Source organism: Myotis daubentonii, chromosome 1, assembly GCF_963259705.1.
Source record: "Myotis daubentonii chromosome 1, mMyoDau2.1, whole genome shotgun sequence".
Classification (NCBI taxonomy): domain Eukaryota; kingdom Metazoa; phylum Chordata; class Mammalia; order Chiroptera; family Vespertilionidae; genus Myotis; species Myotis daubentonii.
The window spans coordinates 145,240,693-145,267,446 of record NC_081840.1 but is presented as its reverse complement, the minus strand read 5'-3'; the positions used below and the strand labels follow the sequence as shown (position 1 = coordinate 145,267,446).

Below are 26,754 nucleotides of genomic sequence, written 5' to 3'. Positions count from 1 at the left end.
TCCAACTGTCCACCCTCCACAGTCCATTCCCCCCCCCCCCACACACACACACAATGTGCTGTATCAATTTTAAGAGGGGACAAGAGGGAACACAGAAAAATAAAAGATATAAAAAAGATCACAAAGTGACTTCATCATTTTGAAGAGTGTGATTTAGTGCCTACTCTGTAACCAGACACTGCATAATGTCAGGTGTAAGAAGGTAAGACACAGCCTTGTCCTAGGAATTTCAGAAAAGACGAACACAGGTGACTACAATAAATGTGATGCTGAGACAACAGAGCCACAAATATGAGGCTTCGCTGATGAGAAACCTGAGCTGGGTGTTTAAGGAAAAAGAGCAGCTAACCAGGAGAGGAGCAGCAAATACAAAGGCTTAGATGAGTGAAATAAATTCTGTTCAAGAGCTATGGTAGGAATTATTACATCCCAGAATTTGAGGGACAACAGAATGACAAAGAGAATGAAGAGTAATCAGGAGCAGACAGGAATATCAAGCACAGAGTTTGGTCTACTTCCTGTGGGCCAGTGGTTTTTCAACCTGAGTTCTTTACATACCAAAGGTTCAGACTTGTTCACGGCCACACTGGCTGAAGCGGGGGAGGTAACACCCCCAAATTGCACCCACCATCTTTGCATTGACCAGGTAAACTCCATTTTCACTGTCAAAACTCTGTAGGGTGGGGAGGAGGTGCCTCTACTGCTTTGACAAAGTTTGACAATGGGAATCTATCCAAGGGTCTTTAAGAAGGGGTGTGCATGGTTAGATCTGCATTAAGAATGAGCACACCAGGGCACATTAAATTGATCATCAGGGAAAAAACAAAGGAAGAACAGAAGTAGAACAATAAGAACATGATTAATTCATGGAAAAAGGAAATTCCAAAAGGGGGATGGTGCGGATAAGTTGGATCTGATGAGAGTTTGGGTGAGAAATAAAGGTAAAAGCTCTTGCCCAATAATTTCAACGTTCTCAACAAAGCAGGAACCCAGCTGGCTGGGAGGGTTTAAGGGAAGATTCTGTGTGTGTGTGTGTGTGTGTGCACATGTGTGAGTGTTAAGTGTGGAGGGAGAGTCAAGATCTTGGAAAGATGGCCAAGGTTTTTTTGTTTTGTTTTTTTAAGTTTCCCTCCAAGACCCCACTAAGATTCAAGGGCTTGGTTTGAGAATTACAAGTGTTTTACGCATATGCAATATCACCTATATAATCACTCTCCCAGAAATCCATTACTTGTTCTTCTAATCTTCTCAACATAAAAAAAAGCCAAGATAGCACACTAATTTGACATTTTTAGGAAAAGTATAGGTCAGAGTAACATCTGTAAAGAAGGGTAAACATTTCTATGCCTTTATTTACATTGAAACTTGGAGAACATTATGCTAAATGAAATAAGCCAGTCAAAGAAAGACAGGTACCATATGATTTCACTCATATCTAATAAACAAAATAAACTAACAAGCTGAACAGAGACAGATGCATAGATAGAGAGCAGGCCGAGAGCTGTTGGGGGACTGGAGGGGTTGGAAGGATTGTGAAAAATAAAGAAAGAAAGACAAAGAACTCGTGGGCATGGACAATACCGTGGTGACTGCTGGGGGAAGGTGGGATGGGGGGGAGTTAGAGGAGGGAATACCGGGGGGGAGGGGGGGGTAAATGGTAATGGAAGGAGACTTGACTTTGGGTGGTGAACACACAATACAGTGTACAGATGATGTGGTGTAGAATTGTGCACCTGAAACCTTGTCATCCAAATATATCCAATAAAAAATAAAATGACAAAGATATTATAGAACACTAAAAAATAAACTTATACAAGTATAATAAAAAAGAAAGAAAACTCTCTTTCAGAATACAAGGTGTATTCACCAAGACTCTCATTTCTGTTTGAAATACCCTATGAGATCAGTGGAGGCAACTGACACTTCACCTTTCAGTGGGGAAACTGACACACAAGAATGTGAAAATAACTTTCACAGGGTGTGTGCTATTTCATCATGGCTTACCTGTTCCAAACTCAGAGTACACATCATATGCAGATAGACATTAATACCAAAAATGCTCTAGTGCTATTTATACAGTGAATTTAGGAACTGCCAGAGTTATCAGGAGAATCCTATGAGAGCGTCAACAGTTTTCCATAATTCAACCTCTTGAGACATAGAGACTATGAGAAAAACCTAGGACTTAAAATATACACAGGACACCAGTACATATAACAAAAGTTTTGTTTTTACACAGTTGAGTCATGATTTACATCATAATGTGGTATATGTAATGGAGAGAGTAAGGAAATGTATAAAGCATTATAAATAGAAAAACAAACATTTTTCTCTCTTAAATACACTTATCCTCACTTGCTAGATAATTATATTTTATTAAAAAAAGAAGACATTTTTTAACAAGCAGATGGGTAGCTGAACAGTTTGAGAGTGCAGATTGAAGAGCACTGCATTAGATGATTTTTGTTTAAAGTCCTATGACTCAAAATATAAATTGATTAGACTTGTTAGAATAATGACCATTGATTTCAAGATTGATCTTTAAAAAAAGCAACATCTGTCCACTCATCTACTGATGGACACTTGGGCTGTTTCCAATTCTTGGCTATTGTTAATAATGCTGCTATGAACATGGGGATACATATATTCTTTCAAATCAATGTTTTAGCTTTCTTCAGATATATTCCCAGAAGTGGAATTGCTGGGACATAGGCAGTTTCACTTTTAATTTTTTGAGGAAACGCCATACTGTTTACAGAGTGATTGCACAGTCTGCATTCCCACCAGCACTTGTTGTATGTGGATTTATTAATGGTAGCGATTCTGACAAGTGTGAAGTGATATATCATTGTCGTCTTAATATGCATTTCTCTGCTGATTATTAATGTTGAGCTATGATACATTTACACAATGGAATACTACTCAGCTGTAAAAGGGAAGGAAACGTTAACCCTTGTGACAGTATGAGTGGACCTGGAGAGCATTATTCCAAGTGAAGTAAGCCAGTCAGAGAAAGGCGAGTACCACATGGTTTCACTCATATGTGAAATCTAATAAACAAAATAAACTAATAAACAAAATAAAAACAGACTCATAGATAGAGAACAGACTGACAATTGTCAAAGGAAGAGGGGTTTGAGGGTAGGGGTGAAAAGGTGAAGGGATTAAGCAATAAAAAACAAACAAAAAAAACCTCATGGACACAGATTATAGAAGACAACAGCATGGTGATTACCAGAGGAGAAGGGGGGTGGGGGGGGAGGTATAGTGGTGATAAACGGCAATGGAAGGAGATTTGACTTGGGTGATTGCCGGAAGCTGGACCATCCTTGCTGCTTGACACAGTTGCTGCAGGGAAGAAACATCTGCACAGCATATGTTTCAAGGGACCTGGCATATATGGCATACTGTTCTTAATATGTTTGCTCCCCTTCTTGGCGCTATGTGTTTTAACCAAGATCACCTCTCCGAGAAAGGTTGTTTCCCCAGGTAGGGATTTTTCCTTGAAGTTAGGGAGGGAATAAAACCCCTTAACTAAGTGCCAGGCGGGTAGTTAATCACTTTACGAACAATCACGCTTAAGCTACATAATCTTTACTCCCTGGAATGGAGATAAGAAACGCCCTAACCTTTGGAATAGAAATTGATAGGATTAAAATCAACTGGTATAAATACACATGTAACAAGACAATAAAACACAGAACCTGGCTGGAGAACCTATCTAGAGAACATGGCAAGAGAACCTGGACAGAACTTGGCTGGAGATCCTGGCTAGAGGAACCTGGCTATGATGATCACCTGAACGCTGCCTCCATGTCATTCCTTCTTCACTGACTCCGTCCACACTTTGGGGAACCCCTGGACCTGTTGGAGCTGGACCCCAACAGGTGATGAACACACAATACAATATACAGATGTATTATAGAATTGTACCCCTAAAACCTATATAATTTTATTAACCAACTAGAGGCCCAGTGCATGAAATTCATGCAGGGGTCCCCTCAGCCCAGCCTGTACCCTCTCCAATATGGGACCCCTTGACAGTTGGACATCTCTCTCACAATCCTGGACTGCTGGCTCCTAATTGCTCACCTGCCTGCCTGCCTGGTTGCCCCTAACTGCCCCTCCCCTGCTGGCCTGATTGCCCCTCACTGCCTCTGCATGCTGGCCTGATCACCCCTAACTGCCCACCCCTGCCGGCCTGGTCGCCCCATGCAGCCTGCTTGTTCAGTCGTTTGGTTGTCCTTCATTAACCTCCCTGCCAGCCTGGTCATAGGCAGCCATCTTGTGAGGGCATGATGGTCAATTTGCATATTACCTCTTTATTATATAGGATGTCACCCCAATAAATTCAATAAATAAAAGAAAGCAACATTTGATGTCTTAATTTTAAAATCTAGGTAGTGATTTAAATTTGAGAAAACAGAAACCATTTTTCTTCTGAAAGATAAACAGAAAAAAGTACAATAATAGAAATACTAATCCATCTCCAAACTATTGGAGAGATAGAAAGATGACATTTTGAATCAGGAAACATCAATAATGACTAGGAAGGAGAATCTAAGTGTATGCAGGTAATGACCCTCTTCCAGTCCTACCAATACTTCCTTGACCCTTTCTAAACAAGTTAGATCTGTTTTGTGAGAGAGGGTAAAAATGTCCACATTTTTAGAAGAACAGCTAAACACAGTGCTAATGGGCACATCCAAACCTCCCAGTTCTCTTCTCCATAAGCAAGTTGGTGAAATACAAATCACTAACCCTTTTGCCCTGCAGGTGTGGCCCAGTGATTGAGTATCAACCTATGAACCAGGAGGTCACAGTTCGATTCCCGGTCAGGGCACATGCCTGGGTTATGGGTTTGACCCCCACTGGAGGACGTGCAGGAGGCAGCCAATCAATGATTCTCTCCTATCATTGATGTTTCTCTCTCTCTCTCATCTCTCTCTTTCTCTCTGAAATCAATAAAAATGTATTTTTTTAAAAAATCACTAACCCTTTTTACAGCCAGCATGGAGAGTGGTGGGAGAGAAGCTCGCAACATGGAGACCTGAGGCCATTCCAGGTGTTGCCAACAGCTAATGGCATAATCTTAGGGGAGTCATGTTTAATCTCTGGGCACAGTAACTTCCCTATTTCTTTTAGCACTGACACTTAATTGGTCATTTTAATACTTGAAGAGAAACTTTGACTCTTCTCCTATATCTCCCATGTACAATCAGTGATTAAATCCTCATGATTTTTCCTTAAAGGATATCAAAACCATCTTCCTTTTGCAGTATTATTATCATAATCCATGTTCTCAACCCCCTAAATCACTCTAACCACTTCCTCCACCCCCCTGCTCTTCCATACTTGTCAAAATAATATTGTTAAAGACCTGGACCACCTTGTTACTTACTGCTTCAATTATTCCTCAACATTTGTAGCATAGTATGTAATAATCTTAAGCCTGGCCTTGGGGTTTTAAAAAAATTTGGCCTTACCTGCTCTTCCATCTTTTCTCTCACTACTTGCCAACTCTACACAAGATTGCCTGCCTCCGCCCCTCCCTTTCTCTATGCTTAGTAGACCCCTGCCCTCAAAGCCAACATCCTAATTTCACTTCACCTCATGTAGTTTCTCCTCCACCTGTCTCTACTGGCATATCATCTGTGTGTGTGTGTGTGTGTGTGTGTGTGTGCGCGCGCGCGCTGGTTGTTTCATGGCAGAGAGTGTGAGAGCTATGCGACTGTGATGTCTACAAAAAGTAACTTTAATCAGAACTTTTTCCTTGGCAGTTTCTTTTTTCAGCATTACTGAGGTTAAAAATGACAGAGCTGTAAGATACATATACGTAATGTACAATATAATAATTTGATATACATGTACATTGTGAAAGAATCCCTCCATGAAGTTATTAAGAAAAATACTCATCACCTCCCACGTTTAAAATTTTCTTATTTGGGGTGAGAACATTTAAGTTCTACTCTCTTAGCAAATTTCAATTATATGACACTGTCATTATAGTCACCAGGTTATATATTAACTCCTCAGACTTTATTCATCTTATAACTAAAAGTTTCTACCCTTTTGCCAAGTATCCACATTCTTTCTGTCCAAGATCAAGGCCATGACCTGCCATGTTTTGTGTGTGAAGTCTCCTCCATTTTAGTCTCTAGACCAGGGGTGGGCAAACTTTTTGACTCGAGGGCCACAATGGGTTCTTAAACTGGACCGGAGGGCCGGAACAAAAGCATGGATGGAGTGTTTGTGTGAACTAATATAAATTCAAAGTAAACATCATTACATAAAAGGGTACGGTTTTTTTTTTGTTTGTTTTTTTAGTTTTATTCATTTCAAACGGGCCGGATCCGGCCCGCGGGCCGTAGTTTGCCCACGGCTGCTCTAGACCCATGGTCTGCAGACTGTGGCTCACGAGCCACATGCAGCTCTTTGGCCCCTTGAGTGTGGCTCTTCCACAAAATACCATGTGCGGGCGCGCACATACAGTGGGATTGAAACTTTGTGGCCCATGAGCAGAAGTCGGTATTTTGTGGAAGAGCCACACTCAAGAGGCCAAAGAGCCGCATGTGGCTCGCGAGCCGCGGTTTGCCTAGCCGCAGTTTGCCGACCACTGGTCTAGACAAACTGTTGTACCATTCCTTGAACTTCCAAAGTTCTCATGTGTACCACGTGGGTGACTCTTATTGGTGGGGTACGATTATGTGGCATAAGCTGCCCCGACTCCCTTTGACTCCCTCTGGAAAATCTCTCACTGCTCCAGGGTGGCTTTGCTCTTCGACCTTCAAGGTGCTTTTCCCGTCTAACTTCATGGTTGCGTTTGTATTCCTTATACACGCTTTCACTAAAAAAATAGTCTTCTCGTGCAGTCTTTCTTGATGACTCCACCTTCAACTACTACCTCAACAAGACCCCAATTTTCTTTTTCTACTATAAATTTTTATGCTTAGCATTTCTTGATGTTTAACATACTGTATACTTTTATTTATTTATCTTGTTTATGTCTGAGTCGCACTCTAGATTCTAAGCTAAACAAGGAGAAAAACTTTGATCTATTTGGCTTATTAATGCATTTGAGTTCCTAAAGAGTGCCTGGTATTTGATAGATACTCAAAAAATACTTTTTAAAATAAATTCCCTATTAAAGAACTGAAAGCAGCATTAATAATAGTAATTAATAATATAAAATTAAGAACTCACTATGTGCCAGGCCATCCACATATTGTCCATATAATATTATATGATCCCATTAGTATTAACTATGACATATTTGTCCAGAAAAACAAGATCTAAAGAGGTTAAATAATTTTCCAAAGGACATACAGCTAATAAATGTTACTAAAAGATAAGCCCTAGGCTTATTTGTCACTGAAAATAAGTCCTAGACTGAGCTTATTCAACTATAAGAGCATAAAGGCAAAATAAAATGTTTTTTGGACATGAGGGAAGCACTCCTCTCAGAGTTTACTTATAAAACCTTTTTGTTTTTTTACACACATCCAATACGTTAATTTCCTGATCTCATATCTTGTTAGCAATTTGTCTTACACTTTTTCCAAAGCTTCTGCACTTTCTTACCCACCCTTCACCTCCAAGAAGTCACAATCTTATGACTTCACTAAAGAGATAGAAATTCCATTTTAAAAGACTCTTTCAGTTCTCATGTAAGGTCAAGTACAGAGTGAGAAGTCACAGTCCTCACAGTGAGAGAGGCAAAGCACCCAGTAGGAGAGGAGGGGAAACGCTCAGAACACTGTATTCATAATTGCCTAAGATTTTCCAGCATGAGAGGGGAAAGAGGAAGTCTATTTTCAGCGACAATGATGACTCTAAAAACATTAACATGCAAGGGGGAAATTTTCATTCTGAGAGTTACTACGGTGCTGAGTTCTCTTTCCTTTGCAGAGTGACTTGAATTCCCAGGGCAGAGAGGTAATCTAGGCAGAGGCACTTGCCCCATGTCTCGAAAATCCAGGAATCATGGGAGTTCAACTGAGGACACCCTGGAAAGGATTTCAGCACCAGGTCAGTCTCTCAGAAGGATCAAGTGGCAGAGTGCGTACTTCGTGTCTGGAGTGGGAGCAGAGATTACAGCCACACAGGCTTTTTAGAAGATGTGTTATGTGAATGCATAAACAAAACTCAGGGACACCCACGCTGAACTACCCCCTAAAGGAGTTGCAGAAGGAAAAAAAAGCCTCAATCTTCCTTTTCTCTAACTTCTATGTTCTTTCCTTCAAGGCCCCTATGATTTTAACTGGCTTATAGTAAAGACAAAATTATATATGGTAGAATTCATGGTAGTCTTCACCTTAAATATTTTTTTGGGGGGGGGAGAGGGGGGAAATACACCAATTCCCTACTTCTGTTCATCCATATAAGTGATAATGATCTGATAAATAACCCTTAGGCCAGGACATCCATTAGCGAGTCAGTGGCATTCAGAACAAATTGAACTTCATTAGGATCAACTATAAGAGCATGATATAAAAAGTGTTTGGTGTTTTCCTCTCTGCCAGTACCTCTATTTGTGTTTTTTAGGAAAATCATGTGGAAAATAAAAATCATGTGAAATATCACATAGGTTTTCCTGAGTTCTATCGTTCTATACTTTAGTTCTCCACTAGTTCTGTGGATCCAAATTGTCATGAAACCCAGCTGCCTAGGCTCAGTAGGTGCTCACTTTTCAGCCCAGCATATAACAACTGATAGAATTCTTTTGGTCCTGAACAAGCCTGGGACCAAGTGGCCACAGTGAGGTAATAATGGACAGGAGAGATGCTGTGACAAGTGGTTCTTGGTGTGACATTTCTCCATGCTTATCGTGGTATTTGAATGTTCTTTTTTTTAATTTAATTTTATTTTTTTTAAAAAAATACATTTTATTGATTTTTTACAGAGAGGAAGGGAGAGAGATAGAGAGTTAGAAACATCGATGAGAGAGAAACATCGATCAGCTGCCTTCTGCACATCTCCTACTGGGGATGTGCCCACAACCCAGGTACATGCCCTTGACCGGAATTGAACCTGGGACCTTTCAGTCTGCAGGCCGACGCTCTATCCACTGAGCCAAACCGGTTTCGGCGGTATTTGAATGTTCTTACCTCTCTTTTTAAATTCACAGATATTAAGAATCTGATGAAAAAATCTTTTCTCTAGAAACAAACCCCCAAAAATGTATATACACAAAACTCAGCACATCATTTTAGGGGATTCATAGATCTTAAAAATCTAAGCTATGTGTCCAAAGCACAGATAATAAAGGTAGATGAGAGAGTACTGAGTAACTGAGGGTTGAGGTTGGAAGAGACATTGACCATTACATTGGAAATAAGCTTCTGGCAAACCAAGCACCAACGGTCCCCACTGTCTTACCAGCAGCTCTGTCCCTCACTGCTCCTGCTGGATCATGGCCTGTTGGCTGCTGTTGAGCCCATCTCCTGCTTCCAAGTGCGGTAACTCAACAGGAACAAGGGCAAGTAAACAATCTTGAGAGGGTCTGCTGCTGAATGTGGGCCAGCCTGGGAAAGACACAGAGCGAGTATTTTTAAGTTAGCAAAAAGGAACAAGGCATGCACATCTGGTATGAAAGCTATTACGCAGAGTTTAAATGGTTTAAGATGCCCATAATTGGATATTTCCACTACACCGTTGGCTGTTAAAAAAAAAAAAAAGAAAGAAAATTAAGGTTGGGGGCTATTTCTCGAAGCAGTGACACTCCCAAATGCACCATAATAGCATTGTCTAATATTTGTAGCGCACTTTGCAATGCCCAGAGCATCTCTTCCTGCTTCAGTGCTCCTCACATCTTGATTGTGAAAATCAATTAGGCCGGGGGCCCACTGGCTTCTAGTCCTTCATCTGTTTAATCCAGTAGCTCTCAGCCTGGGTTGTAACAGTATCACCTGTGTGTGAAGCGGAGGCCTCTGCTCAGAGATTCTGATTTGTTGGGCTAAAATGAAGCCTTATGCCCCCAGGGATCTTAAGGTGCAGCCAGGATTGAGACTCATTCCTTTAAGCCCTTGTACTTGTTGAGAGGGAGCGCTAATTTAACCCATAAGTAGCCAATGTTTATTCAGAACACTATCAAAGCAATGTGCTAAGTGCTACGGAGCTGGTAAAGCAAATCAGCACACATGCCTTAAAAATATAACCCAATAAAATACATTCTTTAAAAATACAACCAAAAGTGCACTGGTCAAAGATACAGTAAAAATCTTGGGTGCTACAAAAGGCGGAGATTACCATCCATGAAGTAAAGGAGAAAGTGGAATGCATGGTTTCAGAAAGTCTTCTTGAGTTCTGAGAGCAGGTGGGATTCAGAGAAAGACAAAGAGGAACAGGAAGAAAACACCTTTCAGGCATTCAGAGCTGTAAGAATCTGTACAGCAAAATGAAAGAGAATAAAAAGCCCATTCTTCAAAGGAACATCCTAAGAATTCGAAGAGGCAGATTTGAGCCAGAACATGAAGAGTATTGTTAAAATGGTTAAAGGAGTTGGGCCATTTTCCCAAATATCTGAAAATACTGTCTGGAACAGTATTAGAAGCTGTTGAAGGCTGATGTCCCAACAGGTCTTAATAAATTTACTGGGTTCTTAGTACGTGCCAGCCAGTGCTGGATGCGTTACATATGTTACCTCACTTAACGCAAACAGCCGGTGAAGCAGTCATTGCCCCTATCGTACACAGTAAGAAGAGAGGTCGCTTGATTTTCTCACACGGAGCTGGAACCGGTGTGCAGAGACTGGGGCATGCTGTTTCCTAACAACTATGGCCTCATGTAGGTTTTTAAAAATTGAGATCTAGTTCACATACCATAAATGCATCCTTTTAGAATATACAATGCAGTATTTTTAGTATATTCAAAGAGTTGTGCCATTATTGCCACTATCTAATTCCAAAACAATTCCATCATTTCCCCAAATAAATCAGTACCCATTAGGAACCATTCTATCCTCCTCCAGCTAATTGAATTTCGGTCTCTATGGCTTTACCTACTTGGGATATTTCTAATAAATGCAATCATGTGAAAGTTAGCTCTTTGCGTCTGGTTTCTTGTACTTAGCATAATGTTTGCAAGGTTCATCTACATTTTAGGGTGTATTACTACTGCACTTCTTTTTATGGGTAACATTCCACTGTACAGATATATCACACTTTATTCATGATGACTGTTTATTTCCACTTTTTGGCTATTATAAATAATGCTGCTTTGAACATTTACAAGTATTTTTTATTGTGGCAAAATGTATGTAATATAAAATTTACCATCTTAATCACATTTTAAGTATACAGTTATATGGTATTAAGTATATTCACCATCCATCTCTAGAACTTTTTCATCTTCTCAAACTGAAACTCTGTACCCATTGAACACTAACTTTCCATTTTCCCCTTTCCCAAGCCCCTGACAAACATGATTCTACTATGTACACATCATATAAGCAGAATCTTACAATATTTGTCCATTATGTGACGGGTTATTTTATTTAGCATAATGTCTTCAATGTTCATGTTGTAGCAGGTGTCATAATTTCCTTCCTTTTTTTTTTCTTCTTACCATTTATTTTATGCTGAATTACTCCTGGGCCATACATTTTTGTTTCTTCAGTTTCTTCTAGCATATCGTTTTTTGTCTGTGTAATCTTCTATTCTGGCTTAGGAACAATCTGCTCTTTTTCAGAAAGGATCCTTGGTGTGGCAGGGAGAGCTCATGTGTGGGTTAATCCACCTGTGAGCTCTGTAAACTCTGAGCTACATCTTAGGCGTTTTGTTCACATGGATGTGCTCAATGGCCAGAAAGTCTACATCTAAACCCTTAAGTTCAGCATGACTCTCTGCATTTTTAAGCATGTGCAGCAAAAATTGAGCACTTTTTGGGCCACCAACGGTGCTCCTAATGTCCACCCCACTGTTTGGTTGACAGGATGGCGTACCTCACTTCTGTAAACTGACATCCTTCGGAAACTTGGTGGCTGTTCGGATATGCATACCCTTGACGGCCTGGGTCGTTTCACAAGTGTTCACGAAGATTTTAACCTTTTGACTTGTATGACTCTGTGGGATTTTCTGGGTCAAGTAAATAGCAAACCATTTTCAGAAGTGACCTCTGGCTGCTTATGGAAAGAGCTCCTTCCTTTTTAAAAAATATTTTTTTATTGATTTCAGAGAGGGGGGGAGAGGGAGAGAGAAATAGAAACATCAATGATGATGAGAGAATCACTGATCGGCCTCCTCCTGCATGTGCCCTGGCCAGGAATAGAACCGTGACCTCTTGGTTCATAGGTCACTGCTCAACCACTGAGCTACACTGTCTGGGCAGCTCCTTCCTTTTTAAAGGCTGAATAGTATTCCATTATAGGTATATATTACATTTTTTTAAAACATTCATTTGTCGATAGACACTTAGGTTACTTCCACCTTTAAGTTATTGTGAATAATGCTTTTTAAAAAGCATTTGGGAGTGGAATTTCGAGTGGAATTGCTGGGTCATATGGTAACTCCATGTTTAACCTTTTGAGGAACTGTCAAACTGTTTTTGAAAAGTGGCTGCATTATTTTACATTTCCATCAGCCATGTATGAATGTTCCAATTTTCCCACATCCTCACCTTGTTATTGTCTTTATTGTAGTGGGAGCGAAGTAACAGAAGATTATGGTGTTATAAGTTACTACAAGCATGATACTTACTGGCATATTGCAGTAGTTCAAATGTAAAATGGCAAGAGAACAAGAGGGTTCCAGAGGAAATGAAACAAAATGATCAAGCAGGAAAATATTACTGGTTGAGAAGTGGACTTTAGTAACATTCTAGATGTAGGAAGAAAAAATAGACTCATTATAGTATTAAAGCTTTGAGTTTGGTAGCTTGAAAGAATGGTGGTATTAATCAGAGAAACAGATAATTCTAGAAAGGAATCTGAAATGACAAAATACATGTTGACATGCTATATTTGAGGAAGCTATATAATCCAAATAAGTAGTTATCAGGCAGGTGAAGCTCAGAAGGTCAGGGTTGGAGACAAGGAAATATGTCTTGCTTTTTGGAAGGATCAAAGAAGCTTTGGTAACACTAGAAAAGGGTCCTTGTATACACTGAGATTCCTAAGGCTGGGTTTAGCAGCTTATGGACCGAACACTGAGGAAGGCAGAGGAACAAAACGACACATTTGCCTTCCTGGGTTTTTTTTGTTTAAAATGGTAAAACAAAATTTAAATAGTAACATTAGCATGCTTCACGCTCAGAGTTTTATTGGAACTGTAGCTATAAGTCCCTTGAATTGGTATTCGATTTTTACCGATACTTTGGGGCATTCAGGACAGGGGTGCCCTTGGGTCAGGACAGTGTGAGTAGGCTGAGTGGCACCGTCCTCAGGGCTGGCATCGGATCGGAAGTCCTAGAGGGATGAGTGTCACTACAAGCAGTTATCGGGTTGGCTGGGAACCAAACTGGCAAACTCTCAAGGAGGGACGTTCCAGTTTTCTATGCCTCCAACAACCCCCTTATAATCAGAGGCCATCTCAACAAATAGAATGTACACCTGTAAGAGATCACAGGCCTCTTGTGAGAACACAGTTCCTCAGTGGTCAACAATCTGGCTTTGTTCAAGTGTGGAATGGCTCCAATACGATAACATTCAGAAATTAATACAGTGATGACTTGTGTGTTTGGGCACCTGTTTTGAAAGAGAAGTTTAGTGATACTATGTATGAGGCTATGGTCAATAATCTCAAAAAAGATGCAAAATACTGGCAGTCAGCTTATACACTGAGTTTTCCCTCTGACCCAATATACTGAGATTATAGAAGAAACAAACAAACACATTGAGAATGCAAAGCAGAATAAACATGAGGGTAACTGTTGCTAAGACAGGTTCAGACAAGAGCCCGAGAGAGAACGAGAGAGAGGTTGAGAGACATCTAAGAATGGAAGCCTATGAGTTCATTTAAATGTTCTTACTCCCACACACGTCTGCATTTTTAATTAAACAAAATAAACCTCATTGTCAAAGTTGCAATCTTACTAAGGGTATGTGGTTCCAAGACCGATTTTTCTTTGCTTCCCCTACATTGAAACCTATTCTGGTATATTTTATCTTCATCAACTGTTCACTGTGTTTTAAAAGAGTAATAGGTACTTTCTACAACATTTTCCAGAATGTAGGTGAACAATAACAAAAACAGCTAAGATTTATTGAATGTCTTAGTAGCTTAATCCTCAAAATTCTATCAGTCATGTCCTCAGCACAAACTCCGCAGGTGGCAGGCCCTGGTGCCTGTGCTGCACACCATGCCTCACAGCCGCCACCCGCTGAGAGTCAATGAAGAAAACATCTCATTTTGGCTAAAGGTAGTTACCCTACATTTCAAACCCTGGAAATGGATACTTTCTCTCAAAAAGCAAACACAACTTTTCTCTACAAACCAGCCGCTCCACCTGTGAGCACGTGTGTATCAATGTGAGCTATGCACCACGTGTAGAAATCTTTCTTTGGGCTTTCAATACATTGTCCTTTCAACAGCTGGATCCATCCATGATCAGAAGTCATTAAGTACTTCCGTGACAAACAGGGGACTGTTATCCTGTGGGATCTAGTCCTTCCTTTCCTGTCTTTTGCTGTTGTTAGTCCTCACCCGAGGATATTTTTTCCATTGATTTTTAGAGAAAGTGGAAGGAAGGGAGAGTGGGAGGGAGGGAGGGAGGGAGGGAGAGAGAAACATCGATGTGAGGGAGAGATGTAGATTGGTTTCCTCCCGCACACAACCCAGGTACATGTCCTCGACTGGGAATCGAACCCAAGACCCTTTGGTGCGCGGGCTGATGCTCTAACCACTGAGCAGCACCAGCCAGGGCTCCCCAGTCTCTTCAGAACTTCTAAGTAATAGATGTTTCTTTCTGTTGTAATGCTGCCTTGGCTGCTTCCCAGTTCAATGTGACCCTCCTCCAGGTCCAAGTGGGGTCAGACTGGAGTTCACTGAATAGCAGGTTATTGACCTCAACAGAATATGCCCACAAAATGGTTTTCTTCCCCTTTCTCCCTCTCTCCTCACTCTCTCTTATACACACCCACACACATACAGACCCACACTCTCTTTCTGTAAATAAATGGTCCCACCTGTATGGTGCCCAATAGGAAGTGCTATTTCAAGAATGTCAGTTACTTGGCAGCAATGGCTATTCTATTAGTGCTTTTTGAAAAAAATCCCTCCAGTAGTCAAAGCTCTAAGAAAACTAAAGGAGGTCCTCTTGGACATTTACTCCCTACACTTTCTAACACATTTTTCCTCAGAGTCACCAGTAAGCATTTACAGAACAAGTTCCACTAAGACAGTGGTCAGCAAACTGCGGCTCGCAAGCCACATGCGGATCTTTGGCCCCTTGAGTGTGGCTCTTCCTAAGCCTTAGGAGTACCCTAATTAAGTTAATAACAATGTACCTACCTATATAGTTTAAGTTTAAAAATTTTGGCTCTCAAAAGAAATTTCAATCATTGTACTGTTCATATTTGGCTCTGTTGACTAATGAGTTTGCTGACCACTGCACTAAGATAAAAACAGATATACACCAAACAAGATTGTTTCTAACCAACAGCCTTTATAGCAGCGGTTCTCAACCTGTGGGTCGCGACCCCTTTGGGGGGGTTGAATGACCCTTTCACAGGGGTCGCCTAAATACATCCTGCATATCAGATATTTACATTACGATTCATAACAGTAGCAACATTACAGTTATGAAGTAGCAAGGAAAATAATTGTATGGTTGGGGGTCACTACAACATGAGGAACTGTATTAAAGGGTGGCGGCATTAGGAAGGTTGAGAACCACTGCTTTATAGAATTAAAATTGTCAATCAAAGCTGAAATATTAGGCAGCAGTTATAAACTGTTTAATATAATATTTCCATTGCACAAAGAAATTATTTAAGAACCAAACAGAAATGGAGAGGTACAGGTATGAATTCACTTGGCATTGTTTATAGATGATCAGATCAACTTCTCTATCTTCCAGAAACAAATAAAAAAAAGGGGATGGGGGGGGGGACAAGAAAACATATATATTTTTAAAAAATCCAAGATGTAAAACCCACATTAGATGAAAACATGGAGTAAAAAACAAGCAGAAAAAGCATATATAAATTCTTGCATCTGGAACACAAATTTCTATGACACTCTTACACTTGCTAATACTTGACCTCTTTGGTCAGAGACCTGGCTATTATAAACCAACTAGAGGCCCAATGCACAAAATTCGTGCAAGAGTAGGCCTTCCTTTCCCCAGCTGCCGGCACTGGCTTCCCTCAGGCACCTGGAACCTGGGCTTCCCTCGCAGCCCCGTCTTCATCCGGAAGGTTGTCCGGAAGGACATCCGGTCTAATTAGAATATTATTATTATAGATGGAGATGTGCCCAGTATCTTAAATCTGAAAAGCCAATACAGGGTATGGTTTAATTTTCATTAACTAAAACAGGAAACAATCCTCTAAAACAGAATTGCCATTCCCAACACCCAAGTATTTTGGGGATCTCCTCTAGAAATTAGATGTAATAAAGGAAGAAAGGGATAAGGAAAAGTGTGTATTCATTTTAATGGTTTGTCTGTCATTTCCTATTTCTCCATACAAGGAATATTAGGTATTGGTGATTGTATTTATATGGCTGACTGCAGGACACAAATTCTACTGGGAGCTAAGCTTTTAGCTGAATCTCAGAAGAAACTTCTCCCATAACTTTCATAAGCAAACTAAGGAAGGAGGCAGGCAAAAGAGGAAAAGTGTAAATCCATCTCAGGTTCTAATTCTGACACTGATCCATAACTTCATGACCTGAGCCAATCACTTAAGGAAACTAAAGACTACAGATGCCTATAAAGAGTTGAATTATAGTATCTATGTTCCAAACCAGACTTAGGGCTTTATCATTCTATGACTTAGATAGCTCATTAAATGCAAATGAAAAAAATACATATGTAAAAAAGGAGGTATTGCACAAATGAATAAGATAGAAACATGAGCAAAATTATATTGGTAGAATTACACCTATTTAAATACACTTAAATAATATTAAAACTTTATAATGAATAATCCTTAAATTGTAGTATGTAACTGCAATGATAGTCACAATGCCCATTATTTATTCCAAAGAATTTTTATAATGTATATTCTACTCTTTTAGATACAGTGATTTTATAAGTGATGTAATGGGATTTTTCAGAGTAATGAGGTCACTACCATGGTTCATTTAGACTGAATTGCTAATTGCATCCATTTATAACAGTAATAGATTGAGGGATCGATAAGCTGGCAGACTGTAACTGCTTTAAAAAAAAACAAAAACGCTTCAAACCTATAACATTAACTGAGATATTTAAAAATTAGTTCATTTTCCCTACTCTTGAATTCCACCTTCCCATTTCTTTAAGAGAGATGGGAAGTAAAGGATACATTTTTTGGGATTCACTAGCCCAGAGACTATCTTTATGCAAAGATGCTGTAAAGTCACATGAGCTACATGAGTGAAGGTATAAAGCCATTACATTAATAACATCAATATAAACATCAAAGAATCAATGAGAAAAATTCTAAAGCTTGATGAGATGGAAAACATTATAGAACAGAACATTTTAGACTATATATAAAACTTCCAATATTTGATTTATGATGATTTTTAAAAAGTAAAATTACTGCCCAACTGGCGTGGCTCAGTAATTGAGTGTCAACCTATGAACCAAAAGGTCATGGTTCAATTCCCGGTCAAGGCACATGCCCAGGTTGTGGGCTTGATCCCCAGCGTGGGACGTGCAAGAGGCAGCTGATCAATGATTCTCTCTCATCATTGATGTTTCTATCTCTCTCTCTCCCACTTCCCCCCTCTCTAAAATCAATAAAAATATTTATTTTAAAAAAGCAACATTACTTCAGTTATAATACTGTACTCTAAACATTTTGTACTCTAAAAATTTAAACAAGGAAAATTCATCAAATCTTATTTCCAATAAAAAGGCAAAGGAGAGAGGAAAACTCCACAAATTTCCCCAAAGATTCTAATTTTATCTTGCTCCTTAAAATGGAGTATTATATTCAAAAGATTTCAGAACACATAAAGAAACTCCAGTGTTGATTATCTGGATTGTTAAAATAAATTATGCAATTGGCAAAATCGAGAAATTAAAATGACAAACTACTTGTATCATAAGATATTCTTAAAAACAGTTTATCCCTGGCTGGGTGGCTCAGGTGGTTGGCATGTCATTCCTTACATCAAAAGGTTACGGGTTCGATCCCCAGTCAGGGCATGTATGGGAGGCAATCGATTGATGTTTCTCTACCACATTGATGTTCTGTCTCTCTCCTCCCCTTTCTCTTTATCTAAAAATCAATGAAGCCAAATCCTCAAGTGAGGATTTAAAAAAAAAAAGTTTATTAAACATCAAGTTAAGACAAATGATGATTCTCTTTCCATACACATGAATGACAATCAAAATATTAACAGCTGGCATGTCAAAAACATGGGTGATAGTGCTGCAGGAGGGTCCTCGAGGCCACCTACAAGCCGAGATTATTATAGTTGTGGGGAGGTTCAGGGAGTCATGAGGAGAGAGCCACAGTGGCTTAGGCAGCAAAATTCTCCGGCTACCTTGGCCATGTTTCAGTAACCCTCAGCACAGCCACATTCATGTACACCTGCTGCATAGCAGTGCTGGCTGTTCATATGATTCTTATAAGGGATAGAAAAAGGCATTAAGCAAATGTTAAAAGTCTTTGCAAATCTACCATTTGTTATTGGAGAAAATGTAACTATTAACGTTGGCAATAGCTAGAAAGTAACATCATAGGGAAATTTGATGGAAGGAATGAAAAATTAAAGAAAGTTTTTTTTTTAATTTTTCAAAATTAACTGTGAAAATTATATAGAATATTTTATGGCAATTTTACAACTATTTAAAAATATAAATATGAGATTAGACCTTTAAGTGATGACCAGGATGGCAGAACTGAAATATATTTTTCCCTAAATAAAGAAGACATTTAGTATAAAAAATTGTAAATTCAATCACATTTATAAATGAGAAATCCATGTAAATATTTTAATAGCAAAACATTGGCATATTTTTCATAAAAGTATCATTTTCATTTAAACTGGATTTTCATATATTAAATTTTCTGGAGATGCTTATAACTATTGCTACTTAAAAATGATTTCTTATGAACAAGCATATCATAAGGATGAAGAAATGGCAGCATAATTAAAAAATGCTTGATGCCACATTAGAGGTTGTGTATATAGAACTGCACATTTTTGAAAAATGTTTTAAATCATTTTTTATTTACTAGATCTTCTAGGTGAAATATACAAATCTAAAGGGGACAGGAATCTGTTGTTGTTGTCCTCTTGTTGAAAGGAATTAAAGTTACCTAGCAACCTCTGTGTTGTAGAAACCAAAATAAGAGTTGGTTGTCTACCACCAGTTCCTCTAATATAGAAGTGTACAAGCAAGTAGAAAAAACAATTATTGCAACGGTGTTTTGACACACATTTTTCATGACATGACAAAGTAAAAATCATCAAGAAATTCCCATGAAAAAGAAAGCCTCTATAAGCATATTAATTGTAACCACATTGAGAGTTTACAAATCAGACAGAAACATTCACACTCCAAAAAAGAAAATAACAAAAGACTTGGCCAAAGAATATATAGAGGAGGGTTGATAATAGAAGCATTTTAAAGGTCTTCAAAATATTCTAAACAAAAATATAAAAGAGCATTATAATAATAATAATAGTAATTTATAGAACCAGTGACTCTATTATTAAGCTTACTTTTATCAAGGCAAACAAGGGTATAAAAATTTGAGTTATAAAGAATTATAACAGGACAACACCAATCAGAATGCGAAATATAGTTTCTGATAGTGGTACATAAGGAATATTGATATTTCAGAAAATTTCCTTTGTGTCATATTTCAGAGTGCAAAAAATAAGCTCTGAGATAACGATAACTTTGCTCCCTAGTAAAACACAATATATTTTAATACAAAAGAGCTCAATCATTATGGAACATGTGTGCATACATCTTATACGTATGCAAATATGACAGCAGAAAAGAGCAGGCATGTGAGAATTGGTATTTTCCTCTATGCACTAATGACTGGGGTTTTGGAACATGGGCAGTGTTTTTAAGATAGTGAAATAATAAAATCACAATTTTAAAGTCATCACTGAGCAATGTGGAGTTTGGGAATAAAGGAGCCACTGGCTCTGCCTTTAGAAAACGATGTCTAGGAAGAGCCCTTTACGCCAGGTTCACTTGGGTTCACAGGCCTCGGAAATCAATGTTAAACATCTTGACCCTTCATGGACTTGGAATAGGTAAGAAGCTAAATGAAACTGGGACGTCTCACTCCTTATACTTGAGAATGTAAAAGTGTCATTTCTAAGAAAGATCAATTGTCAGCTGACCAGAAAGGAATACCTGCTCTAACCTCCAACACTGAACCAGAAAAAGCAGAGAACAGAAACAAACGATCAACCATCAATAGATGCACGTTATTTCAGCTCAGTAGCCGTGAAAAGCCAGGTACTTTGCATGCCAGAACAACCTCTTTCCTTCTGAAAAAAAAAAATGAGTAAATGAAAGAACCTAATAGTGAGATAAACTTAATCAGGTCCCGCTGGGAATGCAGCTGCTTTAGAGAACCTCACTGTAGGCAGCCTTCTCGTGCGATGCCAATCTCCCCTCCAAGTGCCTGCCAGGTCAGTGTCTCCAGGTCATCTCGAGCCACAAATGACGTCATGCTTTATCAGAGAGCATCTCAGAGGTGATGTAAATCATCAAAGTGCAATGACTAGTTAAAAATAAGTTCCTACTGAAAGCAGTCATTTATTAAATAAAGAGAATATATAGTCCCCATTTTCTGAGCAGTAATGAAGGGGGAAATCCTCACATAAAACCAAACAAGACTTTCATCTTCAACACTCTGGGAAAAGGCATGGTGTCTGTGGGTATATGAAAGGCTTACAGCCTTTGAGGTACCATGGGCACTGAATAAAGCCAACTGAATTGTGCTCGTTAAAACTGACTCTCTTCCGGGTATACCCTATCCCCTCCTCCACTTGCCTTTCTATGAATGATAGTTCATTGCAAATAAAGTTATGGACCAATTAAGGAGATTAGGTTATTTTCCTTAACCTCAGATTGGAAAACTGAGAGTAAAAAGAGAACTTGAATTGAAACATTACAGCTACCCATAAGAAAGAGAAGACATGCTTTTATAGCCTTATTTTCTTTTTATAAGTTTAAGGTTTTTCAGGTTGTTTTACTTTTTTTAATTAATAAACTTTATTTCTGAGAACAAATTTAGGTTCACTGTACAATTTAGCAAAGTATAGAGAGTAGTCATATACTTCTGTCCACACACATGCACAGCCTCCCCTACTATCAACATTCCTGATCACAGTGGTGCATTTGTTACAGCTGATGAACCAACCCTGACACATCATTATCCCCCGAAGTCTACATTAGGGGTCGCTCTAGGTGCTATACATGAGTTTTGACAGACGTAAAATGGCATGTATATTCTCAAAGAGTTTCACTGTCCTAAATATCCTGTACTCCTATTCACCCCTTCCTACCCTTAAATTCCTGGAAACCATTAACCTTTTTGCTGTCTCTGTAGTTTCACCTTTTCCAGAATGTCATGCAATTGGAATCAAGCTGTATGTGGCTTTTAAAGAATGGCTTATTTCACTTAGCAATATGCATGTAAGGTTCCTCCATGTATTTTCATGGCTTGGGAGCTTATTTTGTTTTATGCTGAATAATATTCCATTATCTGAATACCAGTTTATTTACTCATTCACCAACTGAAGGGCATCTTGATTGTTACCAAGTTTTATCAATTTTAAAGAAAGCTGCCATACACATCCATGTGCAGGTTTTTGTCTAGACATCACTTTTCAGTTCCCTTGTGTAACTACCAAGGAGCATAATGGCTAGATTGCATAGTTAGAGTAAGTGTAATTTTGTAAGAAAATGCCAAACTTTCTTCCAAAGAGGCTGTATGACTTTTCTATCCCGAAAAGCAATGAAGAGTTTGTTGCTCCAAATCCTCACTATCATTTGGTGTTCCCAGTGTTTGGATTTTGACCATTCTAATCGTTGTGTAATGGAATCTTATTGTTGTTTTAATTTGCAGTTTCCAAATGACATATGATGTTGAGCATCTTTTGATAGGCCTGGTTGTCATCTGTACATTTCCTTTGGTGGGATGTCTGTTCAAGTCTTTTGTTCATGTTTAAAATCAGGTTATTCATTTATCTTATTGTTTTAAGAGTTTGAAGAGTTCTTTGTATATTTTCAATATTACTGCATGTGGATGACCAATTGTTTCAGCACCAGTTGTTGAAATGATTGTCTTTGTTCCTAGTCTGCCTTAGTCAAACAAAGTTCAGTCAACCAAATTATGTGGGTCTGCTTCCGGGTTCTCTATTCTGTTCCATTGATTTGCCTATCTTTTTACTAATGTCATACTGTATTGACTGTTGTAGCTTTATAGTAAGACTTGAAATCAGGTTGTGCCAGCCCTCCACCTTCTTCTTTTTCAGTATTGTATTTGAATATTTGTGTTTTCTGCTTCTACACTTAAAATTCAGAATCCATTTATTGACATCACAAAATAACTTTCTGGGATTTTGACTGAAATTGTGTTGGATCTATAAATGAAGTTGTGAAGAACTAACATCTTGAGACAATACTAAGTCCACCTATCCATGAACATGGACTGTCACTCCACTTATTTAGTTCTTTTTTGATATCTTTCATTAGAGTTTTTCATTTCCCTCATATAGAGTTTATCCTTTATTTTTATTTTTTTGGATATATGCCTACGTATCTCATTTTGGGAGGTACTAATGTAAATTGTAATGTGTTTTCAATTTCAAATTCTCTTTGTTCATTGCTGGTACATAGAAAAGTAATTGATTTTTATATATTAACCTTATACCCTGCAACTTGCTATAACTGCTTATTAGTTGCTGGAGTATTTTTGTTGATTACTTTAGATTTTCTACATAGATCATGCCATCTGGGAATAAAGACAATTTTATTTCTGCCTTCCCAATCTCTTATTTCCTCTATTGCATTAGCTTGGAGTTACAGTAATATGCTGAAAAGTAATAGTGGGAGGGGTCAGCCTTGTCTTGATCCTAATCTTAGTGGAAAAACTTTTGAGTTTCTTATTAAGTGTGATGGCAACTGCAAGTTTTTTTTATAGCTGTTCCTTATCAAGCTGCGTAAGTTCCCCTCTATTCCTACTTTGCTGAGAGTTTTGATCACAGTGTTAAATTTTGTCAAATGCTTTTTCTGCATCTATTGATATAACGATTTTTTTCTTTAGCCTATTAATGTGATGAATCAATTAACTGATTTTTGAATGTTGAACCAGCTTTGAATACCTGACATAAATCATGCTTATTTTGTTGAGGATTTTTACATCTACGTTCATGAGAGATATTAATCTACAGTTCTGTTTTCTTATATGGTCTTTGTCTAGTTTTGGAATTAGGGTAATGACCTCATAGAATAAGTTAGGAAGTATTCCCTCTGCTTCTATTCTCTGAAAGGGATTGTTTCAAATTAGCACATTAAGTACATGTTTATAATAATTTTCTCACATATATGTTGACAAAGATCTGTGGTCTTTTTTTTTGTAATCTTTAGACTTTAGTTTTATCTTAAAAGATCATATTCATTTTCTTCCATAATAAATTTTAAATATATCCATCCACCCATTTGGTCAGATGCTGGGGTCCAACCCCAGCGGGTCCAGGGGTCCCCAAAGGTGTGGACGGAGTCGGCGAAGAAGGAATGACACAGAGACAGCGTTCAGTTGATCAGCAGCCTAGCCAGGATCTCTAGCCAGGATCTCCAGCCAAGTTCTGGTCTGGATCTCCAGCGAAGTTCTGGTGTTTATTGTCTTGTTACATCCGTATTTATACCAGTTGATTTTAATCCTTTCAATTTCTATTGCAAAGGTTAGGGCGTTTCTTATATCCATTCCAGGGAGTAAAGATTATGTAGCTTAAGCGTGATTGTTTGTAGTTAAAGTGATTAACTACCTGCCTGGTACTTAGTTGAGGGGTTTTATTCCCTCCCTAACTTCAGGGGAAAATCCCTACCTGGCGAAACAACCTTTCTCAGAGAGGTGACCTTGGTTAAAACACATAGTGCCAAGAAGGTGAGCAAACATATTAAGAACAGTATGCCATATATGCCAGGTCCCTTGAAACAGCAAGGATGGACTGGCTCCCGGCAGTCAGATTTATTTATTCTTTAGCAATTGAAGCATTAAACGATGACAGGTTTTATTTTTATTTGTTTAAAGTATTACATATGTCTCCTTTTTCCCTGATTGACACCCCCCCCAGGCAACTCCCACCCCCAAGGACAAGCCCCCACCGCCCCAGTGTCTATGTCCATTGGTTATGCTAATAAGCATGCATAACAAGTCCTTTGGTTGATCTCTAACCCCCTCATCCCTGCCTTCTCTATAAGGTTGGATGGTCTGTTCAGTGCTACCTTGTCTCTGAATCTTTTGTTCATCAGTTTATTTTGATCATTATATTTCACAAATGAGTGAGATCATGTGATATTTATCTTTCTCTGACTGGCTTATTTCACTTAGCATAATGCTCTCCAGCTCCATCCATGCCGTTGCAAATGGTAAGAGTTCCTTCTTTTTAACAGCAGCATAGTATTCCATTGTGTAGATGTACCACAGTTTTCTAATCCATTCATCTGCTGATGGGCACTTAGGCTATTTCCAAATCTTAGCTATGGTAAATGGTGCTGCTATGAACATATGGGTGCAAATATCCTTTCTGATTGGTGTTTCTGGTTTCTTGGGATATATTCTTAGAAGTGGGATTACTGGGTCAAATGGGAGTTCCATTTTTACCTTTTTGAGGCAACTTCATACTGTTTTCCACAGTGTCTGCACCAGTCTGCATTCCTACCAGCAGTGCATGAAGGTTCATTTTTCTCCACAGCCTCGCCAGCACTTGTCATTTATTGATAATAATAACAGTTTTTAATCTCAATCTTTATTAACATAATATTCATTATACTTGAAATTGTTTAGCTTTCTCTTGAGGAAAAAAAAATCCAACCCAAACATAAACCTTTATACTATCCCCTAACAGTTCTGCAGCACAATTTTAATAAAAATGTTTTACTGATAAACAATTTATATGATATAGGCAGAGAAATATCAAGAATAATTATAAACTGGACAGTCTTGTAAGTCAAAAACTATGACAAAGATCTAAGGCAAGCATGTCAAACTCAAAGGCTAACCTGGGCCAAATAAACAAGGCTTAAGCTTATGTGGACCACAAAAACACAAAAGCTTCAATTTTCATAGAAATGTACATTTATTTCGATAGAGACATGCTGAATATAAAGGGCTGAAATAAATGAGTAATCGTTAACATAAAATATAGAACGTTTTAATAAAAATTAATATTTTTTCTTGAACATTAACTTACCAGACACTGAATAATCATACAAATTAATAAGCATAACGCAAATAAACCTATTTTTCTTGTTCTCCAGTAGCAAAATATTTCCTGTTGCGCACACCATACAAGTCAGTCCAAGACTAATGACATGGCAATCGGCGGCTAAAATAGTCTCTGCTAGTATTAGTGTAGAGAAATGGTGCGCCTGTGTTAAAGGCGGGTAAGGGAAATGAAGGCAACAGGATTATAGTAATCAGTCATTAGTGAGTGTTGTATTCGTTATTAATAATTATGTATAACAGGATATTGTAAAAATTAAGTTACGAAATTTTTATTAAAACGTTTCTTACATACCATTATATGGCTGGACGCAAAAATATTCATTGTGAGCCATAAGTTTGACATGCTTTATCTAAGGCCTTTTCAAGTCACTGCTACCTACTATTATGAAATTATATACACTACCTTTATAGGCATGAGTAATATGTTTATATTTCTATGTATGCATCTACCCTCAGTCAATATTTTGTTAAATGAAGTCCTGAAGAATCCTCAAGATTATTTCCAACCAGTATTAATCTCTGTTCAATTATAAACCTATTTTTACCTATCAGTGTGTTAAGAGGAGTTCTCCTAAGGTTATTAGTCTGAGTTCAAAGACATTTTAATTTACCATGTAATTAATATCTGAATAAATGCACTTTTGCATTAACTGAGTAGTACAGAAAATGCATCAGGAAATTTCTTTGAATTTCCTAGTCTCATCAACTGCATTCTTTTAGCAAATATGTCATTTTTAAAACTAGCCTTTATTTCCTTTACTTACCAAAATGACTCATTGTTATTTCAAGTTTTTCAACAGACTGAATTTTTCTTAAAAGATTAATACATGAATTTATCACTTTAGCAAATTGTACACAGTAAATAGCAATTTTATGCACATTTTCCTTTATGGATTAAAAACAGGTAAACTTTTTAGCCTTTATATTGGGATGCAAGAGTGAACTTCCTCTTAAGAGGATCTAAGAAGCAGGGCTCTTTTTCACATCATCTGTTCTCTGAAGAGGAACTTAAAATGTTTGGTTTAAGAAACAAGTATTGGTGAGGATATAAAGAAAAGGAACACTTATGCACTGTTGGTAGAATATAAATTGGTGCAGCCACTATGGAAAACTCTATGGAGGTTCCTCAAAAAATTAAAAATAGAACTACCATATGACCCAGGTATTTCACT

The 26,754-nt window shown here is 38.2% G+C and overlaps 1 protein-coding gene across 9 annotated transcripts in view; it reads right to left on the bottom strand.

Moving 5' to 3' along the window:
• Positions 1-26,754, bottom strand: part of TET2 (tet methylcytosine dioxygenase 2) — a 120,238-nt gene that overhangs the window by 73,319 nt on the left and 20,165 nt on the right. For 7 of the 9 annotated variants that reach the window (XR_009448277.1, XM_059661564.1, XM_059661596.1 and 4 more), the window contains exon 2: positions 9,379-9,524. The exons of 1 other annotated variant lie outside the window; for it this stretch is intronic. The gene's annotated coding sequence lies outside the window, so the exon portion shown is untranslated. Of the gene's footprint in view, positions 1-9,378; positions 9,525-13,546; positions 13,682-26,754 lie in introns of all 9 variants that reach the window. One more of the 9 variants, XM_059661549.1, reaches the window with a different exon arrangement.